Source organism: Euleptes europaea, chromosome 7 (genome assembly GCF_029931775.1).
Source record: "Euleptes europaea isolate rEulEur1 chromosome 7, rEulEur1.hap1, whole genome shotgun sequence".
Classification (NCBI taxonomy): domain Eukaryota; kingdom Metazoa; phylum Chordata; class Lepidosauria; order Squamata; family Sphaerodactylidae; genus Euleptes; species Euleptes europaea.
Genome location: NC_079318.1, coordinates 5,115,180 through 5,140,290, shown reverse-complemented (window position 1 = coordinate 5,140,290; position 25,111 = coordinate 5,115,180). Strand labels below are relative to the sequence as shown.

At 46.5% G+C, this 25,111-nt stretch overlaps 1 protein-coding gene across 1 annotated transcript in view; it reads left to right on the top strand.

Moving 5' to 3' along the window:
• The first annotated feature begins 3,858 nt into the window (after window positions 1-3,858).
• Window positions 3,859-25,111, top strand: part of HIVEP2 (HIVEP zinc finger 2) — a 74,746-nt gene continuing 53,493 nt past the window's right edge. The window contains exon 1 of the mRNA XM_056853858.1: window positions 3,859-3,957. The gene's annotated coding sequence lies outside the window, so the exon portion shown is untranslated. The remainder of the gene's footprint in view (window positions 3,958-25,111) is intronic.

Genomic DNA, 25,111 nt, shown 5'->3' with positions numbered 1-25,111 from the left:
AAACATGATTGCTCTCTTTAAGTATTTGAAGGGCTGGGACCAGTTCCTGTTGGCAGAAGAAAATAGGACTCACAATAACGGGTTTAAGTTATGAGCGGAAAGGTACTAGCTGGATATTAGGGGTTTTTTAATAGTAAGAGTAGTTCAGCAGTGAAATCGGCTGCCTAGGAAGGTGGTAAGCTCCTCCTCACTGGAAGTCTTCAAGCAGCACCTGGACAAACACTTGTCAGGGATGCTTTAGGCTGGTCCTACTTTAAGCAGGAGGTTGGACTAGATGGCCTATATGGCCCCTTCTAACTCTATGATTCTGTGATCTCAATACACCATGGAATATGAAAGTGTCATGAAAAATTGTAATAGCTATTCTGAAAATACATTTGGAGACTTGTGAGTTTGGCAGCGTTGCAGATATAAATTCACAACATGCTGCAGCAACGTCTTGAAAGGAAATTAATGTAATACAAAAGTGTAAATTTTTCCCAAAAAAGCCATTTTAAGAAAAAGCAACAGCAAGATAAGCATACCTAATGAGGGAACTTGGATTTTCATCAGCATATATGTCACTTGGCAATGGCTAAATAGTGTTTTGTGCAACTGTTAATAAAATCAACTTCTTATCATTGTGGAACTGTGCAAGGGCACAAATCTGTGGCTTATATTGTTCTTTGAAATATGTGCTTATACACTGTCATCGTTACATGGTTTGGAAAATGTTTACATCTTTCGCTTATAGTTGTTTATTTATATTTATATCCTATCTTATCCCTAAAATTCTGGGCAGCTTTCTTGCTTTTTCCTTTACAATTTTATATTGCGGTCCCATGGGCAAACGGCTCCACGGGGAAAGGAAAGTCAATAAAAACACAAACTATTTATTTGGGAAAACAAACGGCCATAGCTTTATTGATTACAACAGATGGAGCATTGGCGAGGCATAGGGGCAGATCCAGAGCATTGGGTGACCACCCTGTCATCCGATATATCGACAGTTTGCTAGAACGCCCCAACCCGCCTATTGGGGTAGCGACCAGAGTGGCGTATAGGTGGCACCACCAGGACATAGATCTCGGAGTGGAACCTACGCCACCTGGGAGTGGAGCAAGGAACAGCCCCCAAGCTGGGCAACGATGATGTACTCCATCCCAAGACCCCTTATGAGGGTCTACAAACGGGGAAGGCAGACACACAGGCACATCTTCTTCAAATTTGATCAGTCCCAATGTCAAAAACTGCCTAAGCTGTGATGAAAAGAAAGACAGTAACAATCCTGAACAGAGGAGGGTGGGTGGGACTTGCCGCTGCCAGGCCACAAACAGGCCGATGGCCGGGCAGCGCACCATTAAATTGGCGAAGGGGGCGGAGCTGCACTGGGAGTGCCGGCGTCATCAACCCCTGACGCGCTAGTTCCTTTGCCGGCCCCCAGCGCAGTGATAGGCTGTAGAGCTGGGCAGAAACTCCCGACCATGTGGTGGAGGCAAGAGCAGCGACTCTTGCCCCCCTGCAAAGCCTCTTTCCCCCGAGAGCTGCGTCCAGCCGGATCGCAACATGCTGCCATGGTAAGTCATGGTTGCTTTCATTTTTTATAATATATAAATATTTTATTGAGTTTTTAAGGGTACAGAAGAGAAAATATGGGAGAGGAGGGAAAAGAGTAGAAAAGAATATACATCACTTCTTACCATCCTCTAACTCGACCACAACCCTCATCGCTGCTTTAATTGAAACTTTATTTCTTTTTTTAAGCAAAACATTCTTTCAGTATTCCACTAATATTTCTACATATATTTCTCATTAACTGCTGTTATGAGTTGTGAATACCATAATTAAGCCTTTTAATTTCTGATTCTATTTCTACTGCTTCAAAACATACTTTATATCGTTTTATCATACATATTATGTTACTTCTAATTTTTGAGTAATCATAACTTTTTCATTATCTTTCACTATCTAATTAGTACTAATACATGTGGTTAGGAAAAAAACATTATTCACGAGAATCTGTCGTAAAAGGATTGCCATCTTTGTTTATGTTTATCGATCTTCTTGTATTGAAGCAAGGTCGAAAGTCTTGACATGGATGCATATTCATGCATTTTTGTAATCCACATTGTTAAATCAGGTATCTCCCTGTCCTTCCATTTCATTGCGAACACCATTCTCGCTGCCGCCATCGCATATTGATATAGCTCCTTGTCCTTCGATTGGATTTGAGTTGGTATTATTCCCAGTAGAAAGTACTTGGGTTCTCGTTCGAAATTCGTTCTCGTTACTTTCATTTTTTAAGTGAACAGAGAGGAGAAAAAAATCTCCTCCCCCTCCCCTGGAATATTCCACAAACAGCCCTGAATAAAATAATTTTATTTAGGTATGTATGGTGTATTTTTAGTCTGCTTCTCTACCCAAAGATCTTTAAGGCTTGTAGTCTTGGAATGGAAGCACAAACTGTAGTTTTCCAGTTTGGGTGAGATGCTAAACTATGATTTGTGTTCATTTGGCAGTTGAATATTTGAAAGGAAAGGAGGGAGTGTGTGGTTGCAAAGATTAAGACTGTTCACATAATGCCAATCAATGGTTCAGTCTTAAACACACCTTTTGTTTTTGTTTTATTGGGTTTTTGTTTGTTTGTTTTTTGTTTTTGCTGAGTACAGAAACTGAAGTGCAAAATACATACTATAAGTAAAAAATCCAGTCCATATGTTTTGAATGTGTGTGTAGAAACTGATTTTTTTCTTAATAAAATATACATAAATGAGGAAGTATATAATCTTATTTTAAAAGAAATGGGGAGTGTTTAATCATCAGCATCCTTTACAATGGACCCACTAGGTGTACATTTTGTGTTCAAGAATGTGTAACTAAGTATAAAAAGTAATAAAAGAAGTAGAATCTGCAGAATAATTTTTTGTTGTGCTGCCTTTGTAGCATCCTGAATAATAATAATATTATAATAATTTATTTACTGCTGTTTGCCAGATAAAACAGAGACAAACCTTGCACAGAGTAAATTTACAAACCAAGCCTAATCTCAGTATAAAATACCAAGTTATACATTTTCCGGGGGGATACTCTGAGGCGACGTTTCTTAAGTACAACTGCACAGTATTCAGCCGCCTAAGAGATAATTGGGGAATTATCACCCAACAAAAACCTTTTTGTCCCATCACCTCCTCCTCCAGTGCCCATTTTCCCAATGAGGGGTTCAATAATTTTGTAAAAAGGGCATCTGAAAAAGACATGTTCAATAGTCTCCAGTTCCCCTGAGTAACAGGGACAGAGTCTCACCACTATTGGGACCTTCTTGAGTTTCCCTTCTAGGGTGCCAGAAGGTATAGCTGCTCATCCAGTCAGTGTATAAGCCCTCCTATGAGTATTCATTTCCAGGGAGTACAAGTAGGCAGCTAGTGTTAAAATATATCTGGAATAATAGGGAGCTATAAATGTAGGATAACTTGCCAGGTCCGTTTGGTGCTCAACATCTTTCACCCTTTGGCTTATAATTAACCTAGCTCAGTCCATACCCAACTGAAGGAGTACTAAGTGAGCTAAACCCAGGCTATATAATTTATTTTCTATAGCTAGAATCCACTTTGACCTAAAGGTATCACACAACACTAAAGGCAAAAGGCCCTTAGTACTTAAATGAATCTTAAACCAAATGTACAGAGAGGATAAACAAACCTTTGCCTCGACCCTCCTCATGCCATTTTTCAGTCTCACCAAGGAATTTGGTACACATCTTGGGAGTTGAAGGATAGCTCTAAGGAACTAGCATCTGGAATATTGTCACATATGTTACTTTGGTATCCAAAGAATGAGAAGATGGTAAAACATTTTCTTAAATTTTGTTTCCTAATATAGGAGCAGAAGATTCTAAAGAGCCATTTTAACTGGATTAATGAACCAAATAGTCTTGCTTAGGACCATTATTCACTTGCATCTCTGACCATCAATACAAAGGTAAGAGTTTAAAAGATTGACCATATATAGTTTCAAGAATTTTCAGAATATTTGAGGAGGACTCTGGAAAAGTGGCATAAAAATTCTTAAATACTATTTTTTAAAAAGTTGTGATGGGTGGCTTCATGTAGTGATGTCTTTGGTATGGTTGGCTGATGTTTCTATCAGAGACGCAGTCATTACTGCTGCTGAATATATTCAGAAAGTAATCTGGGTTGGCTTCACTTTAAGACTTCAGAGAAAGAGTTGGTGGAGCAACCCTTCCCCTGCCTTCCCCTTCCTTAAGCAGCCTGCTGTTAGTTCCAAAACTTGGGAAAACCTCACAAGCAAATATGGTGCAGGATTGGGGGGGGGGCTGCATTGATGCAGGGGAACCAAGTAAAGTTGCCTGGCCCTCCTTCAGCTCATGGCTGGCATCAGCGGAAGAGAGTCAGAGGTTTTACTTGATTCCTCCTCCTTGCTGCAGTCCCCCCTCATGTGGTGCATTTTGCTTGCAAGGCTCTCTGGATCCTCAGTTAGGAGTCTGGGACAAATGGCAGGTTGTTAGAGGACAAGGAAGACCCTCACCTGCCATGAGCTCTTGGACATAACCAGCCTTCTTTCTCAACACTTTTACTATCTTTTCAGCTACTCTGTAAATTACAAAGTTTATTTTAAACAGATAAAATACCATAAAACTGTCTATGGGGTGAATGCTGTATTTGCAGGTTACTTTACAACCTATTAATCTTTTTTTTTTTTTACAAGCTACCTAAATGTGGCTATTGTTAGTCCAAGGGTGTCAAAGATAAGGCTCATGGGCCAGATCCAGCCCTTTGAGCGCTGTTATCTGGCCCACAAGCCGAGGCAGCCACCCTCTCCCACCCTGATTCTGAGCTGCGGCTGGGTCCTCCATGTGGAGGTCCGAGCCCACAGACAGCGGGGATTGGAAGGCTGGGGCTCCAGCCCAGCATGTAGATCGCAGTTGGCTGCAGGGAGGGCAGTGTACGTGCTGGGCTCACCAGCCAAGGAAGCTGCCCTCCGTTCCCGAGAAAGACACCCTCCAGTTCTAATCTGCTGCAAGTTTGCCAGCCGAGGCAGCCACCCCCGCTCCCATCTGGGCTGGTGAGCACGGTGCACGTTGGTACACATGGCCAATCTGGGCTGGGACAAATGGCCCAGTCCAACCAAATTACATTTATGTCATATCTGGCCTCGTAACAATGAATTCGACACCCCTGTGTTAGTCTTTAAAATTTAATGTTGCAGGTTTAGTCTCTGATCACTGTAGATTAGTCTATCCTACACAACAATGGAAAAGGTAATGTGTCTTAACAACTGCAGTCTCCTTGATAGGCCTTGCCTGTCAGGAAATGGGCTTGTTCACTTGCTCATCAGGGCTTTGAAAGGTGAGTTTGCTGCCTAGTGGAAGAGTGGGGTAAGCAGATGAGTGTCTTTGGGAAAAGAAAGCGCAGTTTGGATGCTGGAAGAAACAGAGGTCACTTACACATGGGTTGTTTGCTCTGGCTTGGACGCTTTTGAGAAATACGTTTTCCCCCTATCATGGTGCTCCTGGGCATCTCATGGGTTTCCCCATCTTTCCTGTGATCTTTTGCAAATCTGTTTTGCTGCAGTGTTTTGGGAAAGATCACAGTAAAGTTTTAATGGCAAAGTCTGCATGTTCTTGTTCCTGCCCATATCAGTGCTAGTTAACCTTCCCCGGTCCACTGTGGCACCATTTTCCCATCTCCCACTGGAGTACTTGTTTTAAAAATGGCAATTTGACCTATTGCTACAACTATCTCGTTCTCTGAATTCTCAGCTTTCATTTGTTTAATGTAAGTTTCTAACTCCTTTCATTGCATAGGTACATGGTAAATGGCATATTTCCTCAAAAAGAATTTACTCCTAGAAATGCAGAGAACCCAGTAGACTGATAATATGTGCAATGTGCTGATTTTTAAGAAGCCATCCAGTGTGGAGGGGGGTGGCTGCTGTAGGGGTCTGGGCAGGGAAGATGTGGGGAAACCTGCCATGTGGAAAAATTTCATTGCCACTGCGCTATATGAGTGGCTGCAACAGCAACGGAGAACCACACAAGCCTGTCCCCATTCAGAAGACTCCAGAGAGAGAAGCAGACAGACTTTGCTGTGAGATGCTGTGATTGTTACTGTTTTAATACTGACTACTGATTTTAATAGGAGCCAGGATGCTGTAGTGGTTAGGAGCGGTGGACTCTAATCTGGAGAAATGGGTTTAATTCCCCACTCCTCCACATGAAGCCTGCTGGGTGCTCTTGGGCCAGTCACAATTCTCTCAGCACTCTCTCAGCCCACACAGAGGCAGGCAATGGCAAACCACCTCTCTTGTTATCATTCTACTTACATGGATGCTTCTTGTCTCTCACTCTTGTCGCACACATACACACCCCTTTTTATTAAATTGTAAGCTATCTCACACTTGTTTCAGTAAACAAAATTTGCTACTCCATGATGGGACAGTCCATCTTGAACATTTTCAAAGTCTATTTCAGGTAGGTAGGTAGATTTGACTGTACACGGCCAAAGGCCATTACTAGATTAGTCCAAATAAAACATGAATTACAGAAGTTGATAAATAAAACAATCAGCAAGAAAGATTGCCAGCCACGCAAACAAGTATGAATGTTAAAATATTCTATGCGCTAAAAATGAGTAATGGTACTAAAAAGTATGACTTTCAAACGAACGTTATACACACATTTTCTTACTAGCCTAAGCATAGAAAGCTACCATATTGGTAATATGTTATTTTCTTCATAACTGCACACAGAGACAGATTTGTTAAAATAGCTGCATGAAATTTATATCTGGGTTCCAAATGTATAGGACAATGCAGCATATAATGAGGAAGATTCTCAGCCTGTCAGGCTGCTATCTCGGTTTCGTTATTGCCTCTGTCTCTGCGTTGTATTGTCTGCCCCCCAAGGTCGCATACCTAGGCCTGGGAACCCAGCTCCTGGGAAACTGTATTCAGCCTGTACGTGTAATCACCCGCCTTTCCTGCCTTATAATATCTCCCAGCTAGTGAGCCTCTCATAGCTGTCATTTTATTCGTTTGCACTGTATGCCTAATTGACCAGTAAAAGCCATCTGTTTGGACTCTATATGACTTTGTGGTGATTTCTGGTTCTGTGGGCCAAGGGCTGACATTATGACAGCTATCTCTTCACCATTCTACTAGCCAGGCTGGAGCCCAGGGGGGTTCGCCTGCCACTTGGATGGGAGCTATGCAGCTCTCCAGGTGATCTACACCCTGGAGCCCTTCTCTGAGGATCCTACTCTGTTACAAGACTTAATCGCTGAACTTTTCCGGACGACCCGAGAGGTTTGCCGCTTGAGGGGACTGGTACAGAAACAGTGGCAATCTCTTAAAGGACGTCTCTGGATGTTAACGTCGGAGGATACTGATGCTCGTCTAGATCTTCAGGACTTGGATCAATTACTGGACGATGCCCGATTGGCGACTGAGGATTTACAAATATTAACTGGACTTTTGGATAATCTTATTTCTCGAGAAACTCTTTCTACCATGGCGGGAGCCCCACCGGAGGGTTTTTCCCTGATCCCGGATGCAGCCAGCTGTCAGGCTGAGGCCAAGCGAGTCGCTATTAGCACCGCTCTTCTCCTTGTGGAATGTACAAAGGACACCCCGGTAGCCACCTTGGCTCAAGTTTTGACCTCGACCTTCGGAGCCGAGGCACCCGCACTGGCGGTTCGAGTACAACCTCTGCTGGGCGGGGAACCCGACCCCATACTCTCACTCCTGGAGACAGAACTTTTGCCGCGCATTACGGCAGAGACTGCCCTGAGACTTGAGAACGCCAAAGTTCTTGCGGATCAGCAAGCCGCCGAAGCGGCTAAGGTCGCAAGAGAGAGAGAGGCTGCGGAAGCAGCCAGGGCGGCTGCAGCAAGGATTAGGAATCAGGCGAACGTGGACACGCGCCCTAAGGGCAATGTACTAGGGCTATCAGGTCTGTCCTTTTCCCCGGCGTTTGTCCCGCCGCGCGCGACTCAACGCGCACGCCGTTTGGCTGACCGACGTCGAGACTCAGAAGAGTCTGAAGACGAGGATTTATATGGGGATAGCTCTCAATGGGCCACAAGCTTCCGGACCAGTAAGCCTCATCTTACTGGTGGCCCAAGTGAGGAGGCTCATTTCTTAAGAGCCCAGAATCGGGAGCTCTCCGACCGTGTTGATCAACTCCAAGAAGTAATGGAACGTATGCTTCAGGAGAACAGGCAATTACAACAAACCCTGATAGCTCTGAGACAGCCCGTTCCGATACCGGGTCAGGGGGTACCCGTACAGCCACCCGCTAATGTGCCTGCTCCACCCTTGCCTCCTGGAGCTCCTGTTGCTCCTCCGCCCGGACCACCCGTGCAACCACCCGCTAATGTGCCTGCTCCACCCTTGCCTCCTGGAGCTCCTGTTGTCCCTCCGCCCGGACCACCCGTGCAACCGGGTCAACCTGCGCCCGGCCCTTGGAAGCAACTCAAATTGAGGACTACGTATGACGGATCTCTCGAGACTTTGCCTTGTTTCTTGCATCAAGTGGACAGTTATATGCGAGAACAAAGACAACTTTTCCCCACGGAAGACAGCCGGGTGCGTTACGTAGCTTCCCTTCTGACAGGTAAAGCGGCTGACTGGATGGTCCTCCAGTTTGACACCCGCTCTCGTGCTATTCGTTCCCTCAACAACTTCATGACTGCCCTGAGAAGGAGGTTTGAGGACCCCTTCCTGGGGGAAAGAGCCAAAACGGAACTCTTACAATTAAAACAAGGCTCTGCTACAGTTCGAGAATTTGCCGATGAATTTCAACGACTGGCAAGTAAAATTGTAGGTTGGCCCGAGACCACCCTGATCCATCATTTCAGGGAAGCCTTGCATCCTGACATTCTGAACTGGTCTTACATGCGAGGCGATCCCGATACCCTCGAAGACTGGATCCTATTAGCCGAGGAAGTGGAAAGCCGCCGACGCTTCATTTCTCTCGTCCGTCAAAAGCACAAGGAAAAAGGCACCCAAAAGCCTCAACCCAAGGCACCACTGCTCGTCCCACGAAATCCCCCACGTCCGCCCCAGGAACGTGAAGCCCGATTTCAGAGGGGTGCCTGTCTTACTTGCGGAGAAATGGGCCACTTTGCAGCCGTTTGCCCACGCCGCCAGGAAATATTTCGTCCCAGCACGACAACCCGTGCCCGAGGTCGTCCACCACGCAGAGGCACCGCGGCCACCCGCAGCGCAGCTCCGGGAAGACCCACACCCTCTGCACTCCATGCCGGGGACCCAGCCTCCCTGCCTACTACCAACGACCCCGCCGGGTCTCGGATTACAAGTGCCCCATTGGGGGACGATTTTCCCTCTTCGGATGAGGAAAATCCTTGGATTTCTCCAGCCTTAAACCTGGAATCTCCCCTCGACTTGTCAAAAAACGGCTCCGGTCTGTGGTGAATGGAGCGTCTCCACAGACCTCTCAGGATCTTCCTATCAAACCGAATGCTCCTACCAAAATTAAAGACGTGGACTCCACCGTCTACGTGGATGCAGTTTTACAGCAACTTAACGGTGGCCCACAAATCCCCGTCAAAGCACTAATTGACTCCGGTTGCTGTCGCACTCTCATAAGCGAAACCACTTTTGCTGCACTCAGAGCCGACTCTGAGGCTTTACCCGCCCCCGTCCAATTTGCCCAAATGGACGGAAGCCATTTCCAGGGGGGTCCAGTTGATCACCGCACCATAGGGGTGGCAATGGGAATTGGTTCCCACTGGGAACAAATAGACTTCACTATAGCCCCTATCCGATTTGAAGTGGTCTTGGGAATTAACTGGATTAAAGGACATAGTCCCAGTATTGATTGGGAAACAAACACTATCTCCTTCGCTAGTCCCACCTGCGGCCAGCATCGGCAAAACTTTGCTCTGCTATATCCGCCCGTTCCAGCATTAACCTCTACTGCCCCAGCACCACCGGCTCTACCCGCTGTGTACCGGGACTTTGAAGATGTCTTCGACCTTAAGGAATGTGATGCCTTACCCCCCCACCGGGCCTCAGACTGTGCGATTGAAGTGGTAAAGGACTGCACATTAACCAAGAGTAAGATTTACCCTATGAGCGCTTCCGAGCGCACTGTCCTCCGGGACTTTTTGGACAAAAACCTCGCCAGAGGGTTCATTCGCCCTTCGAATGCCCCAAACTCGGCCCCCGCGTTTTTCGTCCGGAAAAAAGAGGGCGACCTTCGCCTGTGCATTGACTTCAGAAAGCTCAATGCGGTTACCCAGACCAATGCCTATCCTATCCCATTAATATCCGATATTTTGGGACAATTACAGGAAGGCCGTGTGTTCTCTAAATTAGACTTGGTGGAAGCTTACTACCGAGTCCGTATCCGCGAAGGGGATGAGCACCTCACTGCCTTCTCTAGCTGTTTCGGAATGTATGAATTCCTTGTGATGCCGTTCGGATTAAAAGGGGCCCCGGGGGTCTTCATGCAACTCATCAATGAAATCCTACATGACCTTCTATATCGTGGGGTGGTGGTCTACTTAGATGACATTCTCATTTATTCGAAAACTATGGACGAGCATGTGGCTCTGGTCAGGGAAGTTCTGCAACGCCTGCGCAACCATCAACTTTTCGCAAAACTTGCTAAGTGCGAATTTCACCAAAGCAAACTCACGTTTTTGGGATACATCATCTCCCACCAAGGTCTTCGCATGGACCCCGCCAAAGTCCAAGCCGTCCTCGATTGGACTCCCCCCACCAACCGGAAGCAAGTACAGCAATTTCTGGGATTTGCAAACTTCTATCGAGGATTCATCCCTAACTTCGCCCAGGTGGCTCTACCCATTACGGACCTACTGAAAACTAAGGGAAAAGTAAGCTCGGCTGCCTTGCCCTCCGCGAAAATCCTATGGACTGAGCAATGCCAAGCTGCCTTTCTGGCCCTCAAACGCCTCTTCACTTCGGAGCCGGTGCTACAGCACCCAGACCCAAATCAAATGTTCATTGTGCAAGTCGATGCTTCCGATGTAGCCATGGGAGGGGCTCTCCTCCAGCAAGGACCGGATGGTCTTCTTCACCCTTGCGCTTACTTTTCAAAAAAATTTGCGCACGCTCAATTAAACTGGCCCATCTGGGAGAAAGAGGCCTCCGCAGTTCATCATGCTCTGACTCTATGGCGACAATTCTTGGAAGGGTCTAAAGTCCCCTTTGAGGTTTGGACCGATCACAAAAATCTAGCTGCCCTCACGGGGTCCCATAAGCTATCAGCGAAACAACAACGGTGGGCGGAGTTCTTTGCGCAGTTCCGTTTCACCCTGAAGCACGTCCCTGGGAAACAGAACGTTCTTGCGGATGCCCTCTCCCGTTTACCACAATATCCGGTAAAACTCGAAAGACCCACCAACTCTCTGTTCACCCCTATGCAACGTGGGGCTCTACCTATGCTGGCTGTACAAACTCGATCCCAGCATCAGCACACCTTACCCAACGTACAACTTCCGCCAGCTCAACCGGCTGCCCAGCCGCCACCGCAACAAACCGGAGTTCCCGCCCTTCCTACCCCTCCGACCGCCCAGCCGCCTGCAGTCTGCGCGCCGCCGCACGTAAGCACTAGCCCCATAACTGTTTCTAAGATCTCCATGGCCGACGGGGGGCCCTCCAAAATCCCCATCTCCGAGTCCTTTTTAACTGTCCTTCGGGACCAGTGCCTTTTAGAACGTTCCGCTCATACCCTACCCCCTGGTGTTTTGGAACAAGGAGGATCCTGGTACAAGGACTCGAAATTGTATGTCCCCAAGGCTCTCCGAAAGGACGTTTTACATTTAGCCCATGGAGCCAAAACAGCTGGGCACTTTGGGTTTCTGAAAACCCTTCACTTATTGCGCAGACAGTTCTGGTGGGGGGGAATGCGTTCCGACATTGACTCCTTCATCCGCAGCTGTCCCGTTTGTGCCGCTGCGAAACGATCGCAGGGCAAACCCCCGGGACTGCTACAACCTCTTGAAACGCCCAGCAAACCTTGGGAAGTGATTGCTATGGACTTCATGACTGATCTCCCTCTCAGTGGGGGTAAAACTGTGTTGTGGGTTGTTACTGATTTGTTTTCTAAGCAAATACATTTGATTCCATGCGCAGGGATTCCCTCTGCTCAGAAACTGGCCCGCCTCTTCGTGACGCATATCTTTCGTTTACATTCGTTTCCGCGTAAGATAATTTGTGACCGCGGCAGTGGTTTCGTTTCTAAGTTTTGGAAAGCTTTCCTCAAGTTGGTGGGAGTGGAACAAGGGTTGTCTAGTGCATACCATCCTCAAACTGATGGTCAAACTGAACGTGTCAATGCTGTACTTGAATGTTATTTACGCTGTTATGTTAACTACCACCAGGATAACTGGGTAGAACTGTTACCTTTAGCAGAATATGCCTACAATAATGCCATGCATCAATCCACAGGTTTTAGCCCATTTTTTGCTGTGTATGGACAAGATTTCAGTCCCATCGCTCCTACAGATGATATAGAGGGGGAGGGGAACCCCGACATTGCCTCCTGGGCACACGCCCTCCGTACCACTTGGCCCTGGCTCGTTAGCAACCTCGACCGAGCCAAACGTAAATACAAAGCACAAGCTGACAAACATCGCTCCCCCGGGGGTGATCTGCAAGTGGGTACTTTGGTTTACCTTTCCACCAAAAATCTCCGTTCCACCCAACCGTGCCATAAGCTCAGTGCTAAATACATTGGCCCTTTCCCCATCACCCGGGTCATAAACCCTGTCACGGTGGAACTGGCTCTCCCCAAATCCTTGAGGCGTGTGCATCCTGTTTTCCACATTAGCCTCCTCAAACCCCATGTTGCTTCTCCACAGTGGCATCCGGGCCCACCTCCTGCGCAACCCATCATGGTGGGGGGGGAGGAACACTTCGAAGTCTCCAAGATCCTTGACTCCCGTGTTCACCATGGCAACCTACAATACTTGGTCCGTTGGAAACATTTCCCCCCTGCCTATGACGAATGGGTACGCGCACGGGATGTCTCCGCCCCCGACCTCGTCGACGCCTTTCACATTGCTTACCCAGATCGGCCAGCCCCCTTGCGAACTGGGAGGGGGCCTTGAGGGGAGCAGAATGTCAGGCTGCTATCTCGGTTTCGTTATTGCCTCTGTCTCTGCGTTGTATTGTCTGCCCCCCAAGGTCGCATACCTAGGCCTGGGAACCCAGCTCCTGGGAAACTGTATTCAGCCTGTACGTGTAATCACCCGCCTTTCCTGCCTTATAATATCTCCCAGCTAGTGAGCCTCTCATAGCTGTCATTTTATTCGTTTGCACTGTATGCCTAATTGACCAGTAAAAGCCATCTGTTTGGACTCTATATGACTTTGTGGTGATTTCTGGTTCTGTGGGCCAAGGGCTGACACAGCCTCTGACACATCATAAATTCTTGTTTGTATTTGTACAAATCTATTGCAGTTGCATACCAGAACCCTTGTGAAACACTTATAGTTCTGAAAGACATATAGTTCTGATTTATAAGTGAAAGTCTAGCCATTGTTTTGAGTAGATTCTAGATTGTTCCCTGAGTGGATATAAATTATGTAAGTGGAACAAGTCCTTGAAAGAGATACCATGGGTACATGAGGGCAAAACTACACGAGAAGTTGGAGGCCCGTGACTGGCCCTTCATTGTGTAATTTGAGCTGCAAAACAACCGAGGGAGGGGTGTAATTGGGGCAACATTGGTCTGGAAAGAAAAGCTTTACTGCCTTTTCCCGCTGCGCCATTTTCCCAACTGAAATGCTCCACCAGCTATTTTTATCATAGGTAGGAGGGGAAAGATTTATTAGGTCTCTTTTGTCACCTAGATGTGTGAAGGCCATAAAACAACTTGAAAATTTCGGGGGGGGGGGGAATCTTTTGGAATGAGCAAAATGCTTTTTAAGAAAAAGGTTTACTCACTCAAAATGTATAGCATAATTTTTATGTAAAATAATCTACAGTATTCATTAATGATATTTCCTGTGTATACTATAGACATTTGTATTGCATATATTTGCATCCCCCCCAATTTGCATTTGTTTTAAAGAAAAAAAAATGGCTTATCTTCTGTGGCTTCGTATTTTTAGGAAACATTACGTTTTGTATTCTCACCGTGGCTAAAAGCAGCCCAAGGGGATTTTTGACTGGGAAAATAGCTTGGGGAGGAAAAATTCAACCCCTCCTTTTACAGTTCTGTGACCCTATATTAGGGCTCCCTGTTCATGGAGCAGTTTCACAAGTAAAGATAAAGACATCTACTCTGTCAAGCATCACTCCTGGATGCTGTTAAGGCAGCAAGTCTTTATATTACTGAACAGAGTCAAAAAGGCCCCAGTAAGACTTGGCTGTGGTGGTGGAAAGTGCCATCAAATCATTGCCGAATTATGGCAACTCTGTAGGGTTTTCAAAGCAAGGGACATTCAGAGGTGATTTGCCGTTGCCTTCATCTACGTAGCAACCCTGGACTCCCTTGGTGGACTCCCAGTCAAGTACTAACCAAGACTGACCCTACTTAGCTTCTGAGATCTGATGAGATCGGGCTAGCCTGAGCCACCCAGGTCAGGGCAGACTTGGGGATAGCATTCATGCAAGAAAAAAGCAAGAAAAAAAGTTTCTTGCTTTTCTTCCTGGCAGCATGGGTAAATCTACTAATGACACTCTCTTGTTGAATCTGCTAAAATATGTGGCATTATTATCCAAGGTTTGGATCCTGTTGCATTCTTCCACCAAGTGCTAAAGTCCTGGAATCCTCAAAGACACTAGACATAGACTTCCCTAGGTATATGTTTACAGGGATTGGTTTGCATCCAGTAGTGTGGTTCTGCAAACCGAACAATTCCAGACCGCTGCTCAAAATGTCCCCTGAAATTCTGTTCCAGGTAGTCCTCTGTCCCTCAGGAGCAACATTGGGGGGGGGGGGCATTTTGAATCACAGCAGGACGAAGGAGGCAGGAAAGTCATGTTCCACAGGAAAAAATGGTCCCATCCACAGTATTGCTCTGTTGGATCCTAGCCATTGTTTCCATTGTATAGCCTGGTGACTGAGGTACACATTTGTTTCCTTACCAGTATTGGTGTAAGCAGTCCTTGAGGTGGTATGTGCGAGACAGGGCACAGCCTACAATGTACCTATCTTTACACTGGTAGTAAGATCTGGTTTACTTGGTTCTGTCTGAGAAAACATTGGAAGACTCACTAATGAGGCACTGCAAATGGAATAGACTGCAGATCATCTAATGTATTTATTTATGTGTACCCCCACCTTCCATCTTGGCTCAATGTGGTTACAATGTGGGGGGAAATTGACAAGCCGATTATAAGAAATTATTTGAAATGTATTAAGTAACACTAAAAAATATGGAGATTTTTTTCCTGTATGTTCTGTGCCTCCAGATTTCCCAAAACACATCCAGCATGTGATTTTGAAACTCTGTTATGGTTTAGGAAAGTCTGGTCCTGCATTCACATCAATTTGTATCTCTCTCTACTTCAGAAAAGTAGCAAAGGAACTAATTTTCCTCAGAGAACAGAACCTATATAAATGTCAAAATATTGGTTCCAGAGTTCAAACTCTTACCTTACAAGACCTCAGAGAGTAAACACTTTGTAGATTGCAGGCTGAATCAAGAATAGACAATTTTCTTTCCTAAGCAGGAACATCTGTTTGGCGAAATTCTCTGTAAATCTCCAAAGCTTGCTCTCACCGCTCAATGTTGCTCTAGTATATTATAATACAGTGTATCATTCCCCATATTAACTAGTTTTCAGAGCTTAGCCAAACAGTTTTTGTTCAGGAGGGAAGAGGAAGCAACTGAGCATGCTGAGGGGGAAAGAAAGGAGAGCCTGGAAGGGAAGCAAGATAACATCCTATCCAGGCATAACATCCTGCCCTTACTTCTGCTGCGATTGTCTGAAAAAGATAACGGCAGTAATATCTCTTCTGTACTAGTAACACGTCTGAGAGTGCCCAGTATTCAAAAGAATGCACATACAGGTCCACATAGTATCAGCAAGCATGAAAAATATAAACAAAACAGATGAAGCGCTCTCCCCCCCCCCCCCAGTTTAACTTGAAGAATGCAAACCAGTCCTAGTCATGCTGTAGGGCTTTTCTGCATGGTCCCCCCCACACACACACCCCACACACACCCCAGTCAGTCTGGCCTAATACTGGTTTATCCTCTGATTTCCACATGTATTTCTGTGCCTTTAGTTTTCATTTAAGTGGTTTTTTCTCTCTCTCGCCTTTCCTCTCCAGCTCTTTTGAGACCACTTTTACCCCAATGTATTCCTGGAAGCCAATTCTGAGTCTGCTTTTTCCTAGTGTGAAATGTTTCTATAGTTCTTTGTCCCACCCACCTCCAGCCCACTTTTCAATTATTGGACTGATCGTTAAATCACTCCCTCTTCCTCCCCCCACCCAATACAGTGATATCAATTTTTAATGGCCTTAAAATATCAATATAATGCTGTAATGGTAGCTTAACCAGGTTTTCTGAATCCCCAGCTTTCAGTTTTTAAAAAAGTCTCCATCCCTTGCTGAGATATGCCAGGTTCCTTTTATCTCTGCGAGAGAAGGAGCTATAGGCTTACTTTTTAAAATGAAAGCTGGGGATTCAGCAGAGAACTTGCTTAGTACAACACTGCAGTGTTGTATCAATATTTTAGAGCTTTTAAAGAAAATAAGGGGGTGCTGTGACACCATTGATAACTCCACTGATGATGACAGCACCCTCCCTTGAAAATCCTCATTATTTAAGCGATGTACAGAAGGAAATGAACAGACTCCACAACTGTAAAAATGCACAGGGAGGGCACTTGTATGAAAGAACCCCGCCTGGACCGATGCCAATTCTTGTGGATTGACTCCCAAGAAAATTAGGAGTAACTTAAGCATTTGGGGAAAGTTCTAGTTTATGGAAATAGCATCAGGGAGAGAGGTCCAGCCAAGGACTCAAATGGGAATGAAATTTATTTATTTATTATTTCAATTTCTAGCCTGCCCTCCCCGGCCGAATGTTAATTTTCAGGTAGGGATGTTACCAAACTCATGACAGCTCAGGCTCAATTTGGACATTCAATACATTTTTAAATGGTGCCTCCATACTCAGGGCAGATCTGTGGTTGCCCTTTTCCCTGATCATATTAACAAAATTAAATAGAAATATTTCTGTTAAATTTGCCACATGCTTTTTGCTGTGTAAAAATAGCCCCTCCAAAAGCAGTGAAAGAATAAAATGAAAACAGGAAATCTTGTAAAGAAAATTTGATACAAAAATGGTCTTTCTGACCAGGGATGAAAATCCTTCCTTTAGGGTGGGAAGGAAAGGCTTATGCATTGCTGTGATAAAGTACATTATAGGGTTTCATCTCTTTTAAAAATGGGTTTTAAAATAGATCTTTCAATTTTCATTAGCATTTGAGTTTATGATCCTTCTGCAAATTGAGGCTCATGTTGATGGAGCTTTGGTTTGTCTGATAATTGCCAGTGATGAGCGGGCTGGTAATGGCATATATTTATTTATAATGGGGGGCTGTACAGTCAGATTTTTATGATGCATAGTCTTGATTGACCTAATTTAGGTTACGTGGTTGGTGCTGCTATAATATTTGCCATCTCTGAAAAGAAATGTTTAATATCTGCTGGATAATTGATACAACTATGAAATCAATTCTCTGTGTGTGTGTGAGGTTGGGGGGAGAGGAATTAGTCTGCTCCAAAGGGTTGGGATTGGTATATGATTTCAGTGCTGCATGTGAAAAGAGAAACCACATTTCCTTCAGGCAAGTGGAAAGAGTGTAGTGAAACCTGCTGCTGCCCCCCCAGCCTGTAAATGATAGATGGCCTTCAAATGAGCGATTTGAAACAATTATGTGATGATTTGTTTTTCCATTCAAGCTGATGGGAGTCATCACGTCTTGCAGAGGGATTAACAGCAGTCTCATAAGCAGCGTTACACAGTTCTGAGCCCATTGACTTCAATAGACTTAGAAGGCTGTAACTGTGCTTAAGATGGCAAATGTGAGGCTGAGTCCACATATCATTGTACATTGTGCTCTTGTTCCACTGTAGCATCAATTCACTGGATTGTCCTGTGCAGAGGAGATGTTCCAGTTGCAAATGACTGCTGTGGTGCAATATCCAGTGATGTGTGAGTGAAGCCTAAGAGCCATCTTAGCCATTCAGCAGATGCAAGTAGTGATAAGTTTCTAAGGTTTCAAACTGCAGGTGAATTCTTTTTCATTGACATGTTAGGTCTGTATGTACAGCATTGTATCTCTATAAGATATGAATGGTCAGACAAGTTTGTGGCGTACAACTGTTGATCATTTAGTCTGGCCTAACCAGTTAGTTACAACGAATCCCACATTGTCAAGAAAGCCATAGAATATCAGGCTGTACAGAGACACTGATTCTCCTTTCCCTCCAGAGTGCATAACTTAAAAAGTCAGGTCAGCCTCTGGCTTACTACATTCTGGCAGTGACTTAACTTTCTTTCCAATACACTTCAAATTCTGGACCAGTTGTCTAGTCCTACCTGATCTTTTTAACACATCTAATTTGAATACGAAAGCCTTTATTGGCATTAAAAGGAAATCATACAGTAAAGTTTACAGTAAAATCATGATATAAGGGCATGCAGATATCCTACGATAAAATTTACTATAAAATCATTTTTATAAGAACATACAAATCCCACTAAATTAGTTACTTGGTTATTCAATCCTGACTTAACCGTTATATGGCGCAGAGTAACAATGATAATAATAATGATAACACATCTAATTCGTTTTGCCTGCAATTTCTCCATATTTTACAAGTTATAGAATCTTCTTTCTAAAAAAAAAAAAAGCGAGACCAAGGATAGCTCACTTGGTGTGTCTATGGCATTCCTGAACCCACTTTGCTACTTTGAGTCCTGGCAAGGGATGGCTCAATGCATCTTCTGCTCGAGGCCATTCTTCCACCTTTGCCTTGGAGCCAGAGCAGCTAACCTTTCTTGCCTTCTCTCCCCTAGCACGCTTCAAAAACAGTGAAGTGTTCTCTTAGTTGCCCTGGCAACCCTGCTGGTTACGTAGCTGCTTATAAAATCAAAATGATGGTTGAACTCTTGTGAGAGGGAATCTTTACGAGAATTTGGGAAGCCCTGTAGGATGTGCATACCCTTCCTTGAAAACAACTGAAGGAGAAAAGTCAAAGAGGATTAGATGCTGTGTTTCTTGGGCAGGGACACTTGCAGGAGAAGATTGCAGTGGGATGGGAGGTTAGTGCACAATCTAATGTAACTGCCTCATTCATCTAATTGTGGAGCCCTCCTTGTGTCTGGCAAATGTCATCCTTCCATTAAAATCTCTAATGTCTAGGGAGATGCCTGCCGTCAGAGCCTGTGCTGTATTTGGTTTATGCCTTTATTCAGTCCTGAATCCACAAAGCTTTCGTTGTGGTATCTTTCACAGTTCACTTAAGCTCATTGTACGAGAGCTAATAAAACAATTTATTTTATACCGTTATAACCTGTTTGTAAGAATTCCCAAACATCTGCAGCTTGCATTATTTGCCTTATGGCAAACTGAGGCAATTGCCTATGTGTTTTCTACCGTGTTTCCCCGAAAATAAGACATACCCATAAAATAAGCCGTAGCAGGATTTCTAAGCATTTGCTCAATATAAGCCATACCCCGAAAATAAGACATAGTGATAGGCGTGGGAGCGCGCCCTCCGCTCGGGCTTTCGGACTACAGTCCCCATGGTGCTCCAGGTCGGCCGCCCGAGAGGGGTGGGGCCTTGGTGCCATGGCTGCTGCAGATTGGCTGCTGCGGGGCCTCGCCGTTGCCTGCCATTGGCTCCTCCCTTGGGGAGGAGGAGGGGCATTTGGTGTGCTCACATGGGGTGGGGGCGGAGGGGAGGGGTCGATCGCGTGGGGAAGGGGCCCTTCGGGCCACAGCCGCCGAGACACGGAGCCCCCTCCCCGGAGAACTCTGGTGGCGGCGCCGGAAGGCGAGAACCGCGTGGCTGGCGAAGGGGGACCCGGGGCGCTTTCTGGATTCGCTCAGCGTGGCCGTTCGGCTTTGGAGGCTTTTCTTGCCCCCTGCTGTGTTGGGGGAAAGAATAGCCACCAACACACACCGTGACGCTGTTTAAATTTCTTTGGGTGAAGCAGTGTTAAGTATTCTGGATTTATTCTCCATTCAACAGCAGGGTTGTTATTTTTTAAATCAAAATAGGTGCTTGTTTATAAATCTTAAAATCAGATTTATTTTTGTTAAAATTGTGAAGGAATTGATAGTGATAGACGTGGCTATGCAGCATACCGGATAGGGGAAAAGCTTAATAAAAATAAGACATTCCCTGAAAATAAGCCATAGTGTGTCTTCTTGAGGAAAAATAAATATAAGTCAGTGTCTTATTTTCGGGGAAACACGGTAGTAGATCCCCCCCCCCAGTGCCTTAGAATGAGACAGTGATAAAAATGTCTAAACAAATTTAGTGAAACCGAATGAGTTTATATATGGTTTTTCTATTGCGTATATTTTAACTTACAATGTGAAAAAGTAATGTGAGTGCTGGCAGCGCATTAATATGCTGCATATTCATTTGGAGACAGTCCATGAAACTCTTTTGGCCCTGTGATCTCTAGTTTTCAAGCTGAAATGCAGACACACAAGGATAGTCTGAAAGGAGAAATTATTGTATTATATTATGTATTATATTGTATTGTATTATATTATGACATTGAGCCCTTTACTGCATTTGTCCAGTGCTTTTTCTCTTTCTATAATAGAAAACCAAGTAATCCAAAACATACGGGTAGTCCCATTTGCTTGAAAATATGTCTTGTTGATGTCATTAGAACTTATTTCCATTTAAGCATGCTTAGTATTCTTAATTGCCATATAAAGGGTGGCACAGACTTCTAAACTCACGTGTCTGGACACATGAACACATGAAGCTGCCTTATACTGAATCAGACCCTTGGTCCATCAAAGTCAGTATTGTCTACTCTCACCGGCAGTGGCTCTCCAAGGTCTCATATTCTTGGGGGTCAGGAGTAAATGTGAGTCGCTGTCTGCGCACTACTTCCCGGGGCTGGCCAGGTTCCGGGGAGCCCAAAGACCACGAGGGGAGAGACCAGTCCGATCCTCCACCAACTTTTTACCGCGCTCCCGTTCCTGTCATTGCCCGTGCCCGAACGGCGGCCGCATCTGCCAACAGTTGTTCCTCCACCCGCCTCTGGTCAGCAAGCGCGCGGTTCCCCTCGAGTTTGGCGGCCATGGCGGCCGTCACAATCGGTTCGGCCGCTTGTTCTAAGAGCAATAGGATCTCCTTGTGTTGACCCAATAGCGGTTGGATCTGTTGAGCAAGATCCGCAGAGGAAGGACCAAAATCGGGGTTTAGTACCTTCTCGCCATCAGCCGCCGTCGCCGTGGGTGGTGGTAAGTCCATGAGGGCCAGGACCGTCCTGGCGGCAACACTCTGTGCTTCCCGGCGACATAGGGTGGGATCCGGAACAGTTTGGGGAACGTCTCCCTCCCGAGCCCCTGCCATTGGGAAAGAGAACTCGAGCCCCTGGATTGGGGCCTCCTGTTGCGCAGCTCAGACAATAGTGGAGTTAGCAGTGCAAAGTCCTCTTGCACTAATCGAGTCTCCTCTAGTAAAGCATCCAGCCCCAAAAGGTCGTCGTGGGCACGTAGATCAGCGTACTGGGTCCTGCAGGGAGTCGATGCTGCCAGGGTACGCCACTGATCAATCACCAGCCCAACCAGCCGGGTGGCCTCCGCGTCAGTTCTCAGCGTCTCCTCCAAGACTGCATGCAGCAAGTCAGGGTCCTCGGGGAGCTCGTCCTGCGCCCCAACCCGAAGAGATGAATGCCTAGGCGAACCCTCCAGGGCTCCAGCCAAGGGCAGCAAGTAAGGATCAAGACTAGTGTTCTAGTTTATGGTAGCCCTGTTTATGGTAGCCCTGCGGCAAACCATAAACAGATTCCAGCAGACGGCAAATTGGTTATCATCGACAGGTTTCAGAAGCCATATTCAGAAGAACACTAGTAAGGGGCAAAAGGCAAGGGGCATAGCATATATGGAGAAGCAAAAGGAGATAACTGGTATCCTAGGCAACCCCCCTCCCAGAGGCAGGAAGGAGCACTTGGCAGGAAGGGGCACTTGGCAATTCCCACACTATGGGAATCTGTGAAGACTAAACACGGGGCACAGACTGGCCTTGGACAGAACAACACAACAGCACCTGGAGGCAGCTCAATCACACTACCGCATACCATCCTCATGGCATGCTCCTGACACAGAGATTGTGTTATTCCTGTTGTGTAAAGCACTTGACACAGCGCTGTCTGATAATAGAATAGAATAAATTTAGGAATAGAATAAATTTAACTATTCATGGTACTATCTGAAGTTGTTGTTCAGTGAGGTCAGGGCATTTCCAGAGAGATAGCAGTAAATGCCATATTCTTTATTTCCTCCTTTTGCTGGAAATTGGCAAATGGTGATTTGGGTCTCTGCGGTGAATGCAACATTTATGTAGTTAGAAAAGATTTTATGCCACCTCTTCAGAAACCTGCTTGAGGCAGCTCAAAACTAAAACAGCACGATAAACTGTGCAGTTATCAAAAATAATCCAGAGCATAAAAACATGCTATTAAAAACACAACAGAACACAAAAACATGCTGCTAAACATATAAGTCTGTCCTCAGGATACGGCAGCCCTGAGGTGAAATGTCTTACACTCCAGAATTTGCACAGCCCCAAACGTGTTTCAAAGTGCCTCATAACTGGGTCTGCATGGGATACAGACTCAGAGGTTTCCCATCATTTAGGGTATGTAAAGAGTTAAGGCAGGGGTGGATAGGGAAAATGTGCATCTGGAGAGCGGCAAATCCAAGGCAAAACCTCCAGTGCATGAATGGCCAGAGACAGAAAAAGCCTTCCCGCTTTTTCCAAACACACACACGGACCCCCACCTCCTCCCCCCTCAGCAGAAAAGTGGGGGGGGGGGCCGCGCGCAGAACAGCCCGCAGTGTACGGGGCGCCGGGAGACCATTCCCTTCCCGCAGAGGCTTGGCGTCCTGCCCCGCTGACAGCTGCCCCCTCCCAGCCGGGCCCACCGCCAGCGGGGGAGGGGGAGGGGAGGGAGGTGCCCCAGAGCCTCCTGCCCCGCGGCTCGCCAGCCACCAGCCTGACCGCCGCACCCTTTGCCTGTGGGCCGGGCTGGGCTGGGCCCAGCCGCCTCCCACGTGCCTGGAGCGAGCAGCAGGATGAGGATCCCCCGCCCGGCTGGGCCTTGCCACCACCTCCTCCATCCAACCCTTTCAGAGGAGGCCTGTCTGGTGCGGAGGGAAGGAGGGAGTTCGCCCAGCCCAGCCTAGCGCCCCTCTCTGCCTGCCTGCCTGGCTTGCCCAGGCCCCTAAGCCCCCCACCCAGGGGGGGTCTCCCACCGGCCGGCCTGACCCGAGGGGGAGCTCCTTCCTACCCACTTGCGAGGGGGGGATGTGGCGGTGGGGCACAGCTTCAGGCTTGTGAGAGGCGAGCGGGGTGGGGCAGAGCCTCCTTCGTGCCCACCCACCAGCCACGCCCCTCCGCTCGCACAGGCCCAGAGGGCCCCGGAGAAGCCGCCGGCCATGCCGAGTGTGGGCGCTTGGCTTCTGTTCCGCACTCGCTTGGCCATCTGCGCTTGCCCCAGTGGTGGCAATGGCGGTGGCTTCTGCGGGAGAGTCCGTGAGCTGCTGCCAATGATGTCGCGGGCTGGATCCGGCCCGCGGGCCGGAGGTTCCCCACCCCTGAGTTAAGGTCAGAGAATTGTGCTCCTTTTCTTTTGTTCTTGCTCAGTCCATTGTATCGGCATAGGCAGTGTATGATTTTTGTTTCTTTAATACATTTCTATTCATTTTAAATGTGGCTGGACTGATCTGTGTTCCATGTTAAAGCCCCTATTCAATCCATATATACTGAAAGAGGTGCAGGAGGGGACCACAATCACCCTACTTTTTGGAGAATTCAAGAAGTAGGACAACAACAAGGCAGCAGAGGGAGCCTACATTGAAGTCTGTGGGTGGAGAATTCCCTTATCTATATGGACCTAACAGTGGCATGGGAAGTTACAGGGGGAAAGGCCAGGCTGGGCAGGCATCACAGAAGGCTGAGTAACTTCCTCATTCCCTTGTGGGCAGAACTGAATGCTTGTGAGTCCCGTTTCCCCACAAAACTATTTTGAAATGTCAACCCATTCTAACCTTGGCAAAAAGAGGGCCATAGTCTATGCTCAAAGGGAAAAACCCCTCGTGAAAGTTGGAGAGTAGGGAGGGTTGCACTGGCCGTAGAAGGGACTGACAACTGCTGCACCCCTGCTTGGAATCAGTGTGTTATGGCAAAGAAGACTTACAAGCACTTGCTTAAATTACATTCTTACATTTTCAATACAATGCACTGTGGAAAATCTCATGCATGAGTACCCTGTCAGGAACGGGCCTGTTCGGCTCCTCGGCTCCTCTGAGGTGTTATGACTTTCTCGCGGCTTCTCGCAGCTGCCTCGCTTTGTTGTTCTAACAGACACTTTATCTCGTGCATTCCTCTCCCGTGGGAAACTGAGTTACTATGCCAACCTGCCATATCAGCTATGCTAATATATATTACTGATTTGCGCCAGCCAGCCATTCTTGGCTTAGTTAATTTGCAAGCACTGTTAACCTGTTTGATTTCCAATAAAGTCAACTTGCCTTAGGACCACCTGTCTGGGTTGTTGCTTTTGGGGATTCTTCGGGCCAAGGGCTTACATACCCTTACTATTGGTCCACTGGTATTTTACCAACTGGTTCACAATCTTACTATGTTTTCATCTGGCAAAGAATCTGAGTTCCATGTGAGCAGCTTTCACCAGATGGTTGTGTGCTGTTTTGAACTGCATGTCAGTGGAACAAACATACATAGGCTGATGAGGTATAGTATTCCATTTGTTTTTGCCAGAAAGCATACAATGCATTGTGTAGGTGCATACAATGCAGTATAGATGAATGAAAGAGAGGATATTCTTGGAGGGAGGGGCTGGCAGAAAGGAAGGAGTAGAATACTGTGCTCCCCCCCCCC